Genomic DNA, 19,558 nt, shown 5'->3' on the forward strand with positions numbered 1-19,558 from the left:
CGTTATGCTTGTGCTGATGCATCATCTGTTAATTACCTCGTGTTTACGTCCTAATGTTTTATAGACAGTGGCAGTCAATTTTCTCTTTGTACATTCTCTCACATCAATTCTGATAGTTTCTCCAGCAAGTCCAGATGCTTTTATTTCCAAGATTTTACACGTTATATTTTCCCCTATTTATTTGGGTACTTGGTTTTGTTAGCTCCAAGCATGGCTACCAAATGTCGGGTTCTAGCGGTTAAATTCTGTTGCGGACACGTAGTGTACATGGACAGCTGGCTACACAGATGTGTAGTCACTCCTGTTACAGTTCTTTAAAATTCACCTGAAGGTCAAATGCATAGTTGGTGCATTGCAGTGTTGTGTCTCCATGAACAAATATGCACGATTACAAAAGGTTAGCAGGGGCGCAGATGTCCTTTCAGAGCTTTACACTCTCTATGTTACTTGGACCCAAGCTGACCCGACAATATTTGGATGCAGAAACTATAACACACTCTTTGGTTTCTCAAAGATACCATTCACAAACATGTGTGTCACCAACAACGCACAATGGATGTTAACACTGTCTTACTTTCTGGATATTCAGTTATAAACCAATCGCCTGATTAGACTCCATCAATGTAAAACTTTATGATAACCCACCACTACTAAAACCGATCATGGCTATCATGTTTTTTTTAAAACCCAGATGTTTTATAAGGGTTATTGCTGCTAGAAGGAAAATATGGTTGAATAGTTAAGAGGTTATACAGTTATCGCCTTAGTTCTTTTCTGAGTCTCTAGCCCCCGTGAGTCAAGAGGATTGTGGAGCTGTTGTGGCTGTTAATAAAGTATTTGGTGTATATGCGAATGCATCAAAGATGGTAAAAGTTGGTTCTCATGACTCAGTTTTCATAAATAATTTTCAAGTTTTATCCATCATTGGTGGAAATGTCTTGAGACAGAGAGAGGCAGGCAGAGAGGAGGAAGTATCCAACTGTAGTTAAGGTGAACTGAGGTTTGTTTATGATTTTCTATTGCATGTTTTTCACTCGCTGAATGTATTCTTTTGTTATTGTCTGATCATGCTGCCTAACAAAAATGGACAGTAATACTGTCAAGGTTCACATTCCAAGGTGTTGGGGGGAAAAAATCTCAATGCAATAATCGCCAGCAGGACTCTTTGTAGTTTTCCCGACAGTTTTACTAATTAAGTTAGATTAGTCTCTGAATACAAGAAATAAATATCTGCTGGCTCATGGTTTGATAAGCAAAACAGCACTGGGCTCCCTGGAGGCTGTGAGTGAAGCTCTGTCTGGCCCATGAGGCTCACAGTCAACAGTCTGATTCAGGCTGACAGCCTTCTGTGGAATTGGTCTGAGGAAAAGAAAAACAGCACAGCAACAAGGTGAATCACAAACGCGACAAGGCCGTGTAAGGATACGATCAAACGGCAACACTCCCTTTACCCCGGCATGTCTGCGAAGGCCGCGCTGTAATTGGATGAGCAGCCTGCATTTGAAGAAATCCTCCTTCCTGATAGAAATGTTCAGGGACCCTTCAAAAAGGTGTTTCCTAATTTAAATTGCATGCTGGCAAAAAGCCTTAAAACAAAGGGCTTATTTAGGGCTTTAGAAATTTTTGAGGCAGTTCTCTTTTGACCTGTCAAAACTAATGAAACAAGTGACTCCAAAGGCTTGTTTTCATTCATATATGTAAATAGCTTAATCTACAGAGGAGGGGAAAAGCCTGAATAAGGAGTGCAGTTTGTTTTCAGCATCATTATTGCCTGTCAAATGAGGGCTTGTTCTAATACTTTAGATGTACAAAGAACTCAGTTTAAAACCAAAGTTTTTAAACCAGTAATCAAATCCTCTCTCCAGAGGAAGAATGTGATTTATCTGGGTTTTAAAAAGTGAAGCGTCACGTGGGCGTTAGCATAACAAGTAACCAGTACAGCGTTGATGCCGTGCCTGCCAGTTGTCAGCTTTTACTAACAAGACAGCCAGCAGCTGATTCTAACGAAAGCCGAGTGCTTCAAAAAGCAAAAGGTGAAGCGGACGACATCTGAGATAAAATCAGCCACAACGGCTGACAGAACCGAGCATTCAGAAGGATTGCTGCTCCTGAAACTGCTGCAGCATCGTCAGCAAAGTCAAAACTGAAATGATCTAATGCAAACGATCTGCAGCACTATCATCACACAGCGGGCTACAAGGGAGGCAACTGCTCATGCCAATTTTATGACCTGAAGTGTCCTTTATTTTGTGAATCTTCTTTTTTTTCTTTTTTTTTTTGTTCCTTCAGTGCAACTGGAAGATTTCAGCTTTGGAACTCGGGCAACTTGCACATTTGAATTTTTCCCTGATGTCCCCGTAAAGCTGTTTTCACGCATGAAGTTCAGACGATTTCAGGGGAATCGTTTTGGGATTTTTGCTACAGCTGTCTGACCCACATGTAGCACTCAGCAGGAAATAGTCCGCTTCAGATGCATTCACTATACTTGAAACAGGGTGAGGGAGCTCCCTGATAGAGTAGCTACCTGAATGTTGTCTGCCATAGAATCCACTTTTAGTTTTAGAATAACATTTCCTTATCTCCGTCATTGTTTATATTAATTATAAGTCACCCTATTAGTATTCCTGATTTGTTAAACTCTGTCTTGTATCAGGTTGTTTATGATTCTTTGTTTAATCTGTCTTCACTTTTAGTTATTGTTATGTTGTATTCTGATATTTGGATTCTTCTGTTAGTGCAGGGGTCTCAAACTCCAGTCCTCGAGGTGTCCTCGGTGTCCTGCAACTTTTCCATGTGTCCCTGTTGCAACACGCCTGAATACAATTAGTAGGTCATTAGCAAGACTCTATAGAAGCACGCTGAGGTGGCAATTCAGCCATTTGATTTATGTTACAGCAGCTCATGAGTGAATGAACACGGTGCAGTAAAAGTACATTTTTGAAGACACTTATATTTACTTAAGTACGGTTAGGGGTTGCCACTTCAGTATGTAGTCAAGTTCTATGCTCTTGCTAATTTTATTCTGGTGTGTTGCAACATGGAAGAGTTTCAGGACTCCGGCCCTCGAGGACTGGAGTTTGTTTGTTTGTTAGCTGTTAGCGTCAGAGATGTTTGGTTTTTGTATGTCGTAGTTTAGTCTCTCTCTGTCTCTTTGGTGTATCTCCATGTTTCTTTTTAGTAAGCATTTGTCTCATGTCTTGTGTTCAGTTTTACTTCCTTCATCTCATTAGCGTCTCCTGTTCCTCATTTGCTCAGCTGTATTTCGTTCCCCTGATTGGCTTCTAGTGTGAGTATTTAAATCCTGTTTTTCCCCAGAGTAGTCTTTAGAGTATCTCCTCCTGTTGTCATGTCTCATATTTGTGGGTCCCTGCTTTATATTGTGGACAGTTACTGACTTTGCTGGTCGTTCTCTTTCAGCCATAAAAAAGGTTGTGTTTTTATTTTATTTATTCTTTAAACCTGACTTGTAAGGGCTAATGTCTGCAGTGCGTTTGATTGAACTGTAACGTACGGCGCAGTTCAAAGACCTCTCTATGTAGCCTCAGAGCAACTGCGGCCTGAGAAGATGTTACTTTGATGTGACCTTCATCTACAGCGTGTGCTCTGTTAATGTATCCCACAGCTTCTCTTGTGATCCGTGCATGTTGCAGTCAGGGGTAGTTACTGTAAGAAAGCACAACGCGGTGCCACAGACACCTGGGTCATAATCTAACAAAAACAATTACACTTGAAGACATACCAGTATTTCATTGAGGCATTGATTAATCACTGGAGTGCTTTGACCTAATTTCTGTTGTCGTGTCAGCATGCACCTTTGGACGATATAAACAGTGATGTTGTGACATGTGATACCGATTTCCATTCCTATGTGATACCAAGTAAAGTTCAGGCTCTTATCAATGATACTGATCTGATACATTGTATTTAAAAACTTAATGTGTCTGAAAAATCAAAAGTAATATAATTTTATATCTCTATAATGAATATAAGATATCAGGCTACTTGTGAGTTATTACTTGTGACTTAACTGTGAGTAGTTTACTCACAATCTAAGACTGCACATGGAATACATTACACATTAATGCAGTGAAGCATTCTTGTACTAAAGGCAGTTATCAAATTAGATTTCCAGTTGTTACTGGTTCTTCAGTTACATGATGAGAGGATAGCAAAAGTATCAAACGTGACATTTTCTTCCTGTGCAGCAATGTTACAATGTTACAGTTAGTGTGCAGGGAGGAGCAAAACAGTGCAGGGCTCTACAACTTTTGAACTTTCGGAGGTTTTTATTTACATTGCAGAAAAGGACAAGAGCATGGTAGTAAGGTGTGAACTGCATGCAAAAGAGAAATAACTGCATTATACTGCCGATGCAATATCAGCTCTTTGCATCAACACAGAGAGCATGCTAACACACAAGCAAAGAACCCGGAGTGAGTGTATGCTAACGCCAGCTGCAGCCTAAGGTTTATATGGTAACTGGTAATTTCAGCAAATGTTTTTGAGACTGTTCAATTGTAGCACTTCCATTAGTTCGCGTCTATGTACTACACTACATATTTATGGTCTGTGTTTGTGTCTGTGTGTGTTTCAAAAGTTAGATTCAGCTGAAATTAAATAAACCAAATTATGCACATACTGACATTTGGAATGACTGACTAGAAATACCATAATAGGGCAGCATTTGCAATGTGTTGTTTAGTGTTTGTGGTCAGAGGCACAGCACTAATTATAAATACTATTGTATGTGTTCTGCTAGAATATATGAGTAATTTTTTCTTTTTCTTTTGTAAGTATTTGTATTGTCAGTGTGACTGATTCACATGTTGGTGTCTTTGGGGTTTTGTTTTGTTTTATTTTTTTAGACTAACATGTAGGAGTGACCAGCCACTCTGCACTCCCAACCACAGAGCCTTGCGGCCAATGTGACTAAAATCAATAAGCTTTTGCTTACATTAGCACATAGCTAAGCTTAGCCTCTGGCAAAAGTAAATGAAACAATGGTTGAAAAATGACTGTGACAAAGCAGTAATGAGGAAAAGGACAATTTAGCATAGCCAACTGCAGTTCATTCTTCAGACAAGTCCAGTTTACCCAGTTTAGGATTACTGACTGAGCATCATAGATATTCTTCTGACTTTTGACCTTGGGCTGCACATCTCAGATTCTATTTATGCCAAGTCATAAACTGCATGGAAGCAGAAGCCCAAAATGCTAACCAGTGAGTGGGCTCTGTGCGTTTGCACTAGAAGAAAACACAAACGCCTCGAAACGCTCCTACTTAAAAGCTGCAGGAACAAGCACAATACGGAAAACTGAAGTTGACTCAAGCGTGGTAAATATCTCTCAACCAATTCACACAATACACCATCCAGCCACAATTCCCCTGCCTCTCAAACACTCGTGCAGATATCCTGTTTGTGTAAAGACGGCGCGTCTCATCAGTGTGGCATTATACCCACAAAAGTCCACATTAGCACATGAATAGGCATTAAAACAGTGAATTAGAGCTCCCGTGATGCTTTCAACGTGTCCTATCTCTTCAATCCACAAACTCAAGGCCCTCCTCAGACTCCTCTCTCTCTCTCTCTCTCTCTTTGTGAGATGAAAGGATGAAAGCGACGAGGATGAGGGGGTGGACTATTCCTGTCAGAAGAGGGCAAGCCTCAGTGAGTAGACTGTGCGTCACAGGTGTTTGTGTTTTTTCTGGTGCTTCTCTCTGGCTGCGCGAGAACGACATTTGTTTTGCTCTTTTTTTCAGAAATGCTGAGCGCATTTATTGGCTTGTTCTCACAGCACTCCAAGGAATCAAGAGGGGAGTGGGGAAAACAAGGTGAAGGAGAGCTACACAGAGAAATAAAACATAAGGGAGTTGGGGAGGCGAGGGACCGTGGTAAATGAGAACATAAATCATCCGAATGAGACACATGAGTCAGTAGGCAGAATTATGCTCTGAATCTTACCATCAGCAGCTTATTGCAGTCACTGGTTGGGCAGTTGCTACTGCACTTGAGTAGTTTGGGGGGTGGGGGTGGGAACCATCCATGTCTGGATTCCCTACAGCAATTACAGGCCAGGCTGAGTCAGAGAGAAGGTTTAAGGATGATTCTGGATTCATATCACATGGGCTTTAGCTTTGTAGATGTGTTCATCATCCCTGTGATAATTGCAATATGCTTGTAAGGAAGGCATCATGGGTGAGACGCAGCCATTTGCTGCAAGGCTGAAAAGCAGCAGCCTGGCTTCAAGTCTACGTCTTTGCTGCATGTCTTCCCCGAGTCCCTCTCCTGGTCCAACTGTGGACTCTCCAATGATGCAAAAGGCAAAAAAATAATATATATATATTAAAAAAACAAAGGTGCCAATTGCAGCAAGGGTTCGATTTGCAGGCCCTTCTCTCCCCCCCTGTTTGTCCCCCAACCTTACTGTCTGACTGTCCTATAAAATAAGGGCAAATATGTCCAGAAAATACTGTATCCACACACATGTGTATACATAAAAAATTGAAAGTAGAAGTAGCATCTCGTGCGTCAGCAACTTCTATCCACTTCTGCTCAGACCTGATGTTTGGCCCTTTCGAGATAAATTATTAATACTTGAGTAGTCTATGCTATCAGACATCTCTGTAAAATGCTTTCCAAATGCAGCCACAGTTATAGAAGCACAAACATGTTTGTCTTAGATTGCAGACGTAAAGCAGGAGACAAACAGGAACAGCGATATTATCTCTATTTGTAGAAGTGGATCAGTGAATTCACCAAACAATAGGACAGTGCGCTGTGGAGGAATATTTTCAACAAAGTTCTTTTTGTGGTTATGATTTTTGAGACTACACCATAAGCAAAAAAAAAAGTACTGGGCCACTTACAGATTACACCTACGGGAGCTGCTCGGCCATGGAAACCCACGAAGCTCCCAGCACACAGTTTCTGTGCTGCTCTGCTTTGAAGCCTGCAGTTAGTGCGTCAGCAGAGCATCGCCAACCTATATGCACTACACACCATACACTGTAACTTTCCACTTTGCAAGCATACCATTTACAGCTGATAGTGAAATACCTGGGAGGGAAGACATTGCACAAACTGACTTGTTGCAGCGGTGGTACCCTACTACAGAACCACACTCAGATTTAGCTCTTTAGAACGATCCATTCTGTCATACATGTTTATGAAGGCAGACTGCATGGGCTTGATTTTATGCACCTGTTGCAGTAGGACTGAAAACATCTGAATGCACTAACAGTGTGGCTCAACACAATTCTCATTTGGTCAGTGTCTTCCTCAGTCATTGCTACAGAACCAATAAACTACCTTTAACTTAATAATCACCTGGAGTTTGTAGAATTCAGCTAAAGGAGAATGGTGACCTGTATTTGTGTGCACTCGCTTTTCCTATATATTGTTAGACTGTTTTAAACATGGCAGGTTTGGAAGCTTAAGCTCTAATTCCAAATAAAGTGACTCATATATCAAGCGAAGTGGTGCTTGCTGTAATCCATCTGAAACTAAAAACAGCAGCAGTGATATGTCCTCGTGCACTTTTTAACCAGTATTTATGTCAGCTTGGCCTCTTGTAACCGTGCGAACAGTGTTTGTTGTCACTGAGAAGTGAAGCTGCCGTAGCATTGCATTGTTTGTGGTGAATGCTTGAGCGTACAAATCGCATGACTTTGAACCCAGACTTCTTGATTCACATTGGTCTGTTAGCAAAGAACCAAGACAAAGGTTTATTTCAATAGATGCATTCAACAAACACATCTGGGTGTCTAAAGAAAAATAGACTTGCTTTAATATATTAAGGCTTTTATATAAATATGTAAAAAACGGCTTTCTTCAGGAAAAACTTTGGTTGGAAGCCTTCAAGGTTAAAGTTTTCCACCAAACCTCAACTGATGTCAGAAAACATTCGGAAGGTAACAACAAGAGTTTATCTCTCCGGATGCTGAACGTATTTCCTTTACTTAGAGAGCAGAATAAGGTAGCCTGTGTTTGTGTGCACAGGATATATCTTTGTGGAAGGGTTACTTGGTCAGCCATATCTGACTCTCAGCGACTGTCCTCCTCAGAGGCGAGTCCCCCTCCCTGGCAGCCAGTGCAATCCTCAGCTGGTGGGTAGAGAGGGATACCATGCTCACCCCAGCGTCATAACTTTGTGACCTGGAACTTTTTGATTGACCTTGTGGGGATTTGGGATTAAAGCGGTGTGTGTGTGTGTGTGTGTGTGTGTGTGGTGTGGTGTGGTGTGTGTGTGTGTGTGGGGGGGGGGTGTGTGTGTGGGAGGTGGTATTAAGGTAATCCTGCTGGAATCTGCATATAAACCGTACAAACTACACGATGATGGCCGAGCACAGACGGATAGGCTGAGATCATGGTGGCTGTGTGCAAATGTTAAGTCACGAGTTATGTAAGAGATATATGCACACACAGTATACACCATCCCACCATCACTATCTCCCGCTTACCTTCCCCCCTCTCTCTCACACTCCTACACGTGCAGAGTATGCAGGACCCGAGGCTCTCGGAGAGGTTAATATATTTTGACCGATCGCCATTCCAACCTACACAAAAACCTCAAATAGACTCGGGACATGTAGCATGTGTACGTTCTAAAAATAACATCAGAATGAATGTTATAAGCTTAGGAGAGATGCGATCATATGGCTGCCTCTGCTTAAGAACACTGCAGAAATATTCCAGCAATTCTTAAATTGAATTATTGAAATTTCACCCTTAATTTCTGTTTCTTGACTCATTTCTTGGTCATCAAATAATCCTCTAGCATGCTGACAACACTCCATGACTCAGGGCTTTCGGTTTATTAATGCAGAAATTTAATAGGCATAATAAATGTAATCATCTAAATGTATCTAATCTATCTAATAAGAAATCAGATGATAGGTCAGTGGTTTTAAGATTGAATTTGGGGATTCTGCACATTGACATGCTCTGTTTAAAATCACAACAGACTGACACGGAGGGAGCAACATCAGTGGTTAGACTTCTTTCTTGTTGATTGGCACCAAACACTTTTTACATTGTTTTGCAAAATTGTGTTTCTTGCTTGTCTTTGAGTTACGGTTGGGATTGCATCATCGCTGATGATGGCTCAGACCTCAAAGGGCTAAGGCTAGATACCACAGCACAACCTCAGGGGTCTAGCAGAGCACAGGGCTGTTTTGCCAGTAAAAGTTGGACTAACACAATATCAGGCAGGTGATCGTAATTTTACACCTGATCAGTGCATAACGGATTTCTTCTCGAACGTTACATTGTAACTAAGCTAAAGTAAAGGCCCATTATTCATCCGTCTTCAGTTTGGCTTATATGCCACCATAATTTCAAGAAGATTTAGTGTGTATTTTTCACATTTTTCTCAAGTTTTGTTTATGCAAGTGTTAAGGTGAATCCATGCTTTTGTATGATTCATGCTTCTTTCAGTAACTCAGACTAACGAGGCAGATAAGGCATGAGGGCAACCAAACAGATGGCTGGATCTGCCACCGTCCCCTAACTAATGGTGCATAAGATTTTCAGCTTTGTGTATGAGACTATTATTTCACATTAACCAGAAAGAAAGGAAAAAATGGATTATTCTTCCTTTTTTAATCAAACTGTAGATTTAATAAGTGCACAAAACAGCTTTTTTTACTTCCTTGGCAGGAACATGATTCCAGCAGTGGCCACTAATCTTGGCTCCTGTGCCACAATCACTTCGTCATCCCATGTTTTCCTCTCTCTCTCTCTCTCTCTCTCTCTCTCTCTGGAGTGTTTTTGTGGGGGGTTACATGCTACTTAGCATGGCAACCTAGTGACGCTCTGAGCCTCTTACACAAGTCCATTAGCAAGCTCATGTTTGCATACAAACGCAGGCATACAAACGCACACAGGGATTAGCTGTCGTCACAGCAAGCAGAACCCGTCACGGCTGCAGGGTTTCCTCCTACGAAGAGGCTTAAATTAGGAAAGGAAATAAGAAGTGAAGTCAGGTGGGGGCTGAAAGGTTAAAGATACAAGAAAAGCCCTGACGACAGGGCAGCTTTACACTCGCGCACACATAAGAGCTGTGCATCATAAACAAGTATCTGAGTTGACCCCGGTTGGGTAAAATTAGAACCAGACACTCAGATGGCCACACTCTTAAATTGTATCGCTGCTGTTGCAATCGGTGGCTTTAGTGATCTCGCCGTGTTAATAAACTCTGCAAAGAATAGCTCCTGTCTGAGCCGAGAGGAGATTGATTGCAGCTTTTGTCCAGCAGCTCTTTACAGTGTTTGATATCTGCTTGTGTATGCAGCGGCAGTTCTTCTTTCTCCGCTCTCTGTCTTTGACCAAGGTGAAACACGGCTTGATGGGGTTTGCTCTCTCTCTGTGTCGGACTGTGACAGACGTGGATCGGCTCTCTTTGCTACACCGATCAGCATGGATGCGGCTCTTGGGGGTGGGGGTGAAACTGTAGCAACAGGATGGAATTTCAACCTCAAACTTGGCATCGGGTGATTAAAATAAAAATCTGTGCCGCGTTCTCCACATCGCCATCTCTGGTGATTTACAGCGTTAAATATGCTACAGTCATCCTGTCTCTGACTGAGAAGCTGCTCGAGAAAAACCTCACGTCGTCTTCTTCTCCCAGAAAAAAAGTGACTGTTTTCTGCTCGCTCCATTTGTTCCCTCACACTTAAATAGCCTTCATCGTTCTCTTCTAACACTTCCCGATTGTTCTCATGGGAATATTTAAAGCCATTACGACGGGGATCTTTAACCTCTCAGCACTGGTTCCTTTGTAATGTTGCCGATCTCGGTGTTAAATCTTTTTAATGTTGCGCTAAGTCTATGCTCACGTACAAAAAAGATCTATAAACGAAGCTGAGGTGAAACAGTTTAGTGTTTGTGCTCTAACAGAGCATTAAAATCTTTATATTGCGTCATGTGACTCTAAGTTGGGTATTAGGGGGGTATTAGCTGGTGTTTACTACATTCGGGAAATTGCATAAACAACAGAAACGGAAGGTAAAAAGTTCAGCATGTAGCCATAACACAGTGATTTAGGGTTTGTACACTTATGCAAACATTTTGCAATATTAAAGGTTAGCAGCATGGTAAGAATTAAGCCACAATGCAAGCAAAATATTCTTTTCCACAGTTTCTCAAAGAGCAAACGACAGATGATTAATAATGAAAATATCCCTGCTGTAATTTTTAGATATTACAAGCAAGTACAAACAAGGCAAAGTGGGAAAATGCATCAGAGCGACTGGATGCTCTAGGCTTCCTGTGGCAATTAATTTGAGGTGTTTTAATTCTAAATCTGGCTTTTCCTGAAAATACAGGAGCAACACATATTCCTGAGCTCCTGCATCTCATAGGAATAAAAACAAAAAAATGTAATTAGGCCTCAGTCAAAATCAGCCACTCCTGACAGATCAGCTTATTTCAAAGTATGGAAAAATCTGTGTGGCAAATCTCTTACAGGCTGTGCAATTTCAGCTGCTACAGCCTGCACAGGCGTTGCACATCTGCAAGCTGCTTTGCAACACACATTTGCTTCAGTTTTAATTCTGAGTCTGACTTCATCGCTTTCATATCTGTTGCCCGCTCTGTGCTGATGTCTGGTTGCTCCCCCTGCCTCTGGCTTTTCATGCGTGCACATGAAAGGTCCCAGAAGATAGAAAGTACTTGGGGGGGATTCATTAATTCAATCTCTGGATTGATTATGGCAGCATCCTGCCTTATCTGCCCTGCCCTGCTTAACTCATCTTAAAAAATAGACCTGGTACTTCTGGGAGTTCTGGGTTACACCATTGCATGACTGCAGGAATCACAAACATTGTTTTGGGTGGGTTCAATCATCTCCAGTTGCCTCTCGTGGCCACATGTAGCCAGAATGTAGAGCAGCCATGTTCAGTGTTTCCCCAGATGTTGGTCAGGAGAGGTATATCTACAGTATATATTTGCAGCGATTGGTCAGTATTCCGGAGTCAAATGTGAGGCCACTTATCCTGATCCCAAACAAATCTATAAAAGAATGACCGACAACGAAAATAATTACAATGATCTAGTCAAACACTAGACCTCAACCTGATTGAAATGTTTTGGTGGGACTCTAAGAGAGTTGTACATAAACAAACCTGCAAACTTCAGTGAACTGAACTAATGTTGTAGAGAAGGACGGGTCAAAATACCTCCACAGTGATATGAGAAACTGATAAACTCATACAGAAAACAGTTACTTCAACGTATTCTCGCTAACAATAGTTCTATAAACTACTCAGTCTGCACACCTCTTTCAATATCTACATATCTACCACTAGTAACCTGAGTTATCCTCAGTTAGCTGAAGGTTTTTTCTTTGTTTTTTTCCAGTAAAATTCCATTGATTTCCATCAGTGTTGTCTCCTTGCAGGGCTGACCTTGACCTGTGGTAAAAGAATAGGTCCTAGAAGTCTATGTATCTTTGCTGATGTGGCAGATTATCTAAATTTCATCAATATATGAAAATCAGGATCACAGCAAGTAATATTAGAGGTGCTAGAATTACTTTGAAAACTTTTAAAGAATCCTCCAATTTCGAGCTGATTGCTAGAAGTTATCAGTTAAGCACTGCTGGCATTGAACATGAGAGTTTACAGATCAATAGAGTCAATGGTGTGAGTAAAAACACAAGCACTCAGGTTGACATTGAAGGAGAGCCTGGGTACTGTTTTGCCCCGTTCTCTCTAACCTGCTATACAAACAGCATGGTGTCGGGGGGAGGCCGGGACGCTGCAGCACTCTGTCGAGTCCTGGAGGACAGCACAAGTCCATCTCATCTCTTAATTACTGTTGTCCCTGAGAACCAGCCGGCTAATAACTGCCCCACTGCTGCAGCAGGCGGAGGACTCCACTGAGCACGAGCAGATGGAGGAAGAGAGAGAAAGTCTCTGCTTCACAGCGAGCCAGAAGAGAGAAGGCTCAACTAGGCCTTTCTTGACCATCTGGACTAGCATGCAAAACACAGTTCATGCGCACAAGCAGGCACGCACTTTATTTTTGTAATAACACAGGCCATGCTACACCCTGTTCCCAGTCACAGCTGATTTGTAAGAACATTTGTCATCATCATCACCTCTGAACACCTCCATTAGAGACGCCCTTGTCAGAGAGCCAGCGGCAGCAGTACCAGGTAGAGAAAGTACAGTACATATACTGCTCTATACTTAGCAAAACAAGCCCTGCTATTGCTGGTCCGTGCTTTACGTGGATAGCCAGATACAGTAGCAGCCACACTGTAAATAGCAGTGCATTACTGTAAATACACAAAGCTTTAACCTGGTCAGCGTGCAGAACTCCTTTTGCTGCTTCCTTTTCTAGGAACATATGTGCTGATGAGGATCAGTGGCAGATATGGGGCAGTATTAGCACGGACACTGATGCGGCTAATCTCCCTAACTTTCTAAGATGTTCTTCTCGTCGGCGTGGACAAGAGCGCGCACACTGGCACGCAAGCCGACCTCAATCCTCCCCTTTCTCTAGGCCGGTGGATCCAAGGGCACATGTTTTATTTCAGTGCACTCTTGATGAAGAGCTGGCCAGCACACCACTGCCACCACAGTGCGGGTGTGCAGTAGTCTTTTTCTCCTGTGTGACTGCGAAGACTGAGACAGAAGAAACACATTTATATATGAGGAGACTCTGCAGTGGAGAGAAATACTGCCCAGGCTGCAAGACTATCTGGAGGCTTTCATCTCATCTCAAAGCACACACCATCCAGAATATTAACACTGTGGATTTCATCCAAACCCTAAAAAGAAAAATCTGTCAGATCACCGCAGGGGGATAAATGTAAAACCAGGAACACTTCGGGATACATTAATTAGAGATAATTAACACCTTCCTTAAAATTGAAGGGGATGATAAAGATGTTCAGCCCTCAACGCTTCAGTGTGAGGAGATAAACACAAGGGGAACCTGCAAAGTATTAGACAGATGGTTTTAATCATGCAGCTCATTGGTGTATGCCGCAGTTGCCTTGTCATCTTGAGGTGAAAGAGGCTGAATAAGTTTTCAAAGTAATCTATGTTCTTCTGTGCTTTTGTGAGAAGTTCAAATGTGTTCTGATACTACAGGAAGGTAGGGAAATCGAACGACTAACTGCAATATCCAGATGACAAAACTCAAAGACTAAAAGCCTCAAAAACATCTTTTCTTCCTCCTGCCAAGTCTTTCCTTGACAAGAAAAGAAAGTCAGTGTTGCTGCCTTGCCAGCTCAGGTTCATCTCTGCTTGTTATGCGCAACCTTGATCAAACTATGAAAATAATTTATAAGACTGGCAATTCGAAGAGGTGAGAGCGCAGGCTTTTATTTTCTCCTTCCCTGCCAATCACGGCTTCTGAAGGAATTCTCGCCGTTTGCTGTTCGGCTGGTGTCGAGTCAGGTCATCTGTCAGTCTGCTGAGATTCCTGAAGCCCGTTCACCGCAGGTAAGGTCACCAGTCACCGTGGAAACGCCAAACACTCATTTACACGGATGGGGTAATGTTTTTATTTGGGGTTTCTTTTTTTTCTTCTTCTCCATCACCAGATGCTGACCGTTAAAGAATAGCATGCTGCCTGCACTGTAAGAAGACTAGTATCTCTCGGGTATAGTGAACTGAACAGGTGCTGCAGACGGTGACAGGAACTCGATTTCTGCTCACCTCTCTCTCTCTTACACACACACACACACACACACACACACACACACACACACACACACACACACACACACACACACACACACAGAAAACAGTGGCCCGCACAAACAACAGCAGCCCAGAGGTAATGCAGATAAGTCGCATTATCCTTTGCACGCTCGCACTCGCTGCCTCTCCTCCTGTATCCCCGGCTCCACACTGTCCTTCAGTGTTTCCATCTCACTCATGAATGTTTGATGGTGCTGCCAGCTGCTCTCTAGTCTGAGGGCGGCACGTGCTCTCGCTCACAAACACAGGCTCTGTATTGTTTGTGGCCTCAGTGGCTCCTGGAAAACAACGGCCGCATGCATGTGTAAAATAGGCACTTTTATGATAACCGTGGAATCGCACAAGAGCGCTTTTTTAAATACACAGGAAAGTCATTGTTTTGTGTCCAAACGCGGGTAATGGCATGAGGCTCATTCATTGGTGAAATCTTATACAAATGAAGTGTGGGCAACTTTCCCTCCCACACAAATCACTCATTTGTCTCCTTCTTTCTCCATCCTCTTGTTTTTTCTGATTTTCAGAGTGCAGCATCCTCGGTCATATATTCCTGTTTGCCAGGAAAGATCAGTTGAGGAGGTAGTGGTGGCAGGTGGAAGGGTGGGGATGTTGGCACACACTAAAACATTTGCACTGTGCATCAGGATGCTCGATAGCACAAAAGGACCAAAAGATTTCTCTCATTCGCCCCACCTTGCGCGAAACACTCAGCGAGAGCTTCCACCTTTTCTGACACCCTGAGGATTCTCTGAAAGAGCCATATGTCTCCTCTGCGTTGTCACAGCAACAATATCGTGCATTTCTCCCTTATCATGCAAATGAAGTGGAGATCCAGACCTACTGCCCTGCAGGGAAAATACGAGAGTTGACCGGTTGCCTTGTGCTCGCGTACTGTCTGGGCCATAGAAATAAGCCAGGTGTTCAGTTTACAACATATTCTCTCCTCCTATATTCATCCTTCAGTGGTGTTCATTTGTTTAGAATGGATTATAATCCACTCTTATTATTACTTTTAAATCCCTATCAGATTTGCCAGTGAAGCATTTAGATATTTCATCTTCTGGTTACGAGCAGCAGCTGGTTTTCTAGCTGTTTTATATTTATGTTGACACATGTGTAGTCAGACAATGAAACAACCTATACAACCAGGCTTTGCTGTATGTATTTTACACTTTTAAAAGAATAATTAAGCTGCTTTAGCCGGCTCACTATTCAAATTGAAAGCCACTTTGCAACCCACATAAACCCCAGCCGTTCCTTTCATCCTGTGTCCGACAGTGTCGTATCTGGTGTCACTGTTGGCCGCTCCGGTCTGTGCCTCTTGCTTTCCATGTCTGTGTGTGGCAGGGCCGGCAGGTCCCAGAACACAGCCATACTACCGCATATAGATTAATGCAGGTGTAAATAATCTTCTCTTGACTATAGTTGTCCTAACTGAAATCTAATGAGCAGAAAACTGTTTCTAGTAGTCTGCAAACTTACCATTTTAAATTGTTTTCTATTTTTCTTCCAAATCTTGTTCAGAGCATTGCTGATTAACCTCGATTCTTTTCTGACACCAAAGCAAACTGAGAGTTTTTAGTAGCGAGTATTTCTGAGTCGTAGAGTGTGCATTTGCTGGCTTTTGGTACGTACAGTGCACCCTGATATTATTCAAGCACTTCACTTGTTCCACAGTTTGTCATGTTACAGCCTTATTCTAAAGTTGATCAAATTAATTTTTCACATCAGAATTCTGCAGCACTCCTCCAATCAGGCTTCTATGCTAGAGTGGCCAGACAGAAGCCCCTCCTCAGTGGCCAACCTGTAGAGAATTTCGTTTCTCATGATCTGAGAGTCTTTCGAGTGTTTTCTGGCCAAAATTTAACTCTTTGGTTTGAATACCAAGCGGCATGTCTGGAGGAAACCAGGTAATGCTCATTATCTGGCTGATATTGTTCGTACTGTAAAGCGGTGGCGGCATCATGCTGTGGGATGTTTCTCAGCAGCAGGAACTGGGAGACTAGTCAGGGACGAGCAATGTACAATTGATGAATGCAGCAATGTACAGAGCCTTGACGATAACCTGCTCCTGAGCACTCTTAAAAAAACACAGCAAAGACAACAAAGAAATGGCTTTCGGACCACACTGTGAATGTCTTTGAGTGACCCAGCCAGAACACAGACTGTATTTGAACATCTCTGTGCACCGACCATCCAACCTGATAGAGCTTGAGAAGTTCTGCAAAAAACAATGGAAGAAGCCTAAAAATAGGTGTGCCAAGCTTATAGCATTATCTTTAAAGACTTGATGCTGTAATTGCTGCTGAAGGTGCTTCAACAAAGTAATGAGCAAAAACTTCAGCATGACAAAATGTGGAACAAATGATCTTGCTGTGATGGATGAATATATAATTGTTTTATCTGCAAGTATCTGACAACTTGTTCCAAGTCATGAACCAGCCAAGAAGAAGGCCAAGGACAAAACGCTGTAAAATTCCTATATATATATATATATATATATATATAAATCAAAGAGGAACCAGTCCTATCGTTATCCCTATGCTAAACTGTTTTGGATGTGAAAAGCCTAAAGAAATAAAATTTCAGGAAGAACTTTTTCACCTTTTGTATTAAGTATTTAAAGTGTTTTGGACACTGACACTGGCTCCTTGACATTTTTCAGGGGAGGAAACTGCTTTTCTCATTTACTAAAGCAAAACACATATAGTTGCCAATCTGGGGAGCTGAAAGGAAAAATAACAGTGACTGTTTTGGCCCCCTACTGCCAGTGAAACAGGCAATAACTCATTAGTGTTATTTTAAATCTTTGCATTGCTTGAAAGCGGTATGTTGGGGGTATAAATAGCTATGCAGTACCCTAAATAAAACTCTGCTCTCTAGTCCAATGAAATCTCTTTTCTCTTAACCCAGTCTCTCATGTCTAGTGTTCGTCTCCTCAACAAACCTCCACTCAGCCAACTGTCCAGACAACAGGAAGACAGAACTGGGTCATGGCAAACCTGAGGCTTGAAGCTCTGGTTATGTTACCTCCAGAGTCGGGACCTCAAGGCCTTGAACGGGATCCAAACGTCAAAGTCTGGCTCCATCAGCTGAGCTGGTCAGCAGAGCTGCTTCCTTAGAGCAGTTAACAGAAATTATGATTTTTGGAACCAACTCTTGGGTCAATAACAAACTTTTCCAACTCTAGACAAGTGATTGCGTAGTGGCTCGTTCTGCTGATGTGAGCTCAGTGTGTTTTATTTGGGTCACGGTTGTGGGCTGCAGGTGTTCTAATGGTGATAGATTCACAGAGCCGAAATGTACTTAATTTTTTCCAAAAGCAAGTGTTAGAGGTTCTTTGTTAAAACCTAGTACGTGCAGTACAGTTATCAAACTACTTTGAAATCTGACACTGTGTAAGATCACTTTTCAGGATTCTTGAGCACAAGAATACACAAATGGTTTTCAGCTGCCTATAGATCTTTGTGAAGATACCAGAATAGATCAAATGCAAAGTTTGGTCACCTAAGGACCTTCGCAATAAAACGCTAATATATTATCAATACGTAATAAGACATTGCAAGGTTTTATGATAAATATGCAAGAGTGTAGCCATCTTTTACCCTTCTAGCAGACCCACAGCAACATTCGCAGTTATGAGCAGCTATGTTTTCCATCAAGAAAACTAAAATATGTCTGATATCTGCTCTTTTTTAATTTGTTTTGGTCTCATTTATAACTTATGAGAGAAATATCAGCTATTTAATGTCGACATTTACTGACTGCCTTTACCTGTATCCCATTTGTTCCTCAGTGAGTAGTGTACAGTGTGTTTACCACACATAGGTAGCATGACCAGGTGACCAGTGGAGTTGTCAGCTAATGCTAGCAAGCTGCATATGCAAACTCAGTGCAAGCAAACACAGACTTACATATAATAAAACCAGCTACAAGTTACAGTTCATATGAAAAACACTTTCAAGAGGTCCAGTTTAGTGTCTTGTACGAGAAGAAGAGAAGCTCAGCAGACAAGAATTGGCAACACTGGCCTGTGTTAGCACACCAGTACAGCTAACAGTACTAGCTAGTGTTAGCAGCTACACTCCATTACATGAATAGCATCCAAATAATGAGCCATGGAAAACACTTTGTTCAGTTCTTATTAAACAGGAATTATGAGAGCTCTCTAGTTTTAAAAATTTAGCTTAAAATTTTGCTTGTTTTTTGATAAAGCTTATGGTAGGGCTGGATCAGGTGACCCTGAACCTTCTGCAAAAGGCCTAGGTTGCTAAGGCCTTCCCATTACCCACCGAGTATTTCATCTTCACTCACCTTTTTTCCCAACCCTATATGTTTATACACCACTCTGCATTTAATCATTAGTTATTATTTATCTCTGGAGTTTTTCCTTCCACTGTCGCCAAGTGCTTGCTCATATTTGGTTATCTGATTGTTGGGGTTTTCTCTATCATTGAAAGGTCTTTACTGCACAATATAAATTGAAATTGAGTGCAAAGGTGGGTTGTTGTTTTTTTGGGGGGGGGGGGGTTTGTGTGTGTTTTTTGAGTAGGCTATAAATGAATTATTTTTACAGTTGAAGGTGAGCATTTTTACATTGGAGTATATGGAAATACACTCACTTCTGAAGCATGGCTCAAGTAGCCATTAGAGAAACTGCTTTTTTTTTTTTTCCTTTATCCGGCCCACAGCTTGCCCTTGATTTATTACAGACAAATAAATAATTACATGGTTTGTGGCCAAGAATGGAGTTTTAGCTATTCGACATGAAGAGAAGACTGAAGGATCAAATCATCCCTGTTTTAGGTTTTAGTGTTGTTAAGATTGACAACTAAGGCTGAACAT

The 19,558-nt window shown here is 41.9% G+C and overlaps 1 long non-coding RNA gene across 1 annotated transcript; it reads left to right on the forward strand.

Moving 5' to 3' along the window:
* Positions 1–13,495: 13,495 nt before the first annotated feature.
* Positions 13,496–17,966, forward strand: LOC147322821 (uncharacterized). Its single transcript, XR_015130680.1, has 3 exons — positions 13,496–14,455; positions 14,557–14,633; positions 17,627–17,966. It is a non-coding gene; the product is annotated as an uncharacterized LOC147322821 (long non-coding RNA).
* The last annotated feature ends 1,592 nt before the right edge of the window (positions 17,967–19,558 follow it).

The sequence above is a fragment of the Aulonocara sp. 'chitande type north' Nkhata Bay genome, linkage group LG8 (genome assembly GCF_057382095.1).
Source record: "Aulonocara sp. 'chitande type north' Nkhata Bay isolate Kocher_YH1m ecotype deep benthic linkage group LG8, A_spYH_male_GT1.1, whole genome shotgun sequence".
Lineage (NCBI taxonomy): Eukaryota > Metazoa > Chordata > Actinopteri > Cichliformes > Cichlidae > Aulonocara > Aulonocara sp. 'chitande type north' Nkhata Bay.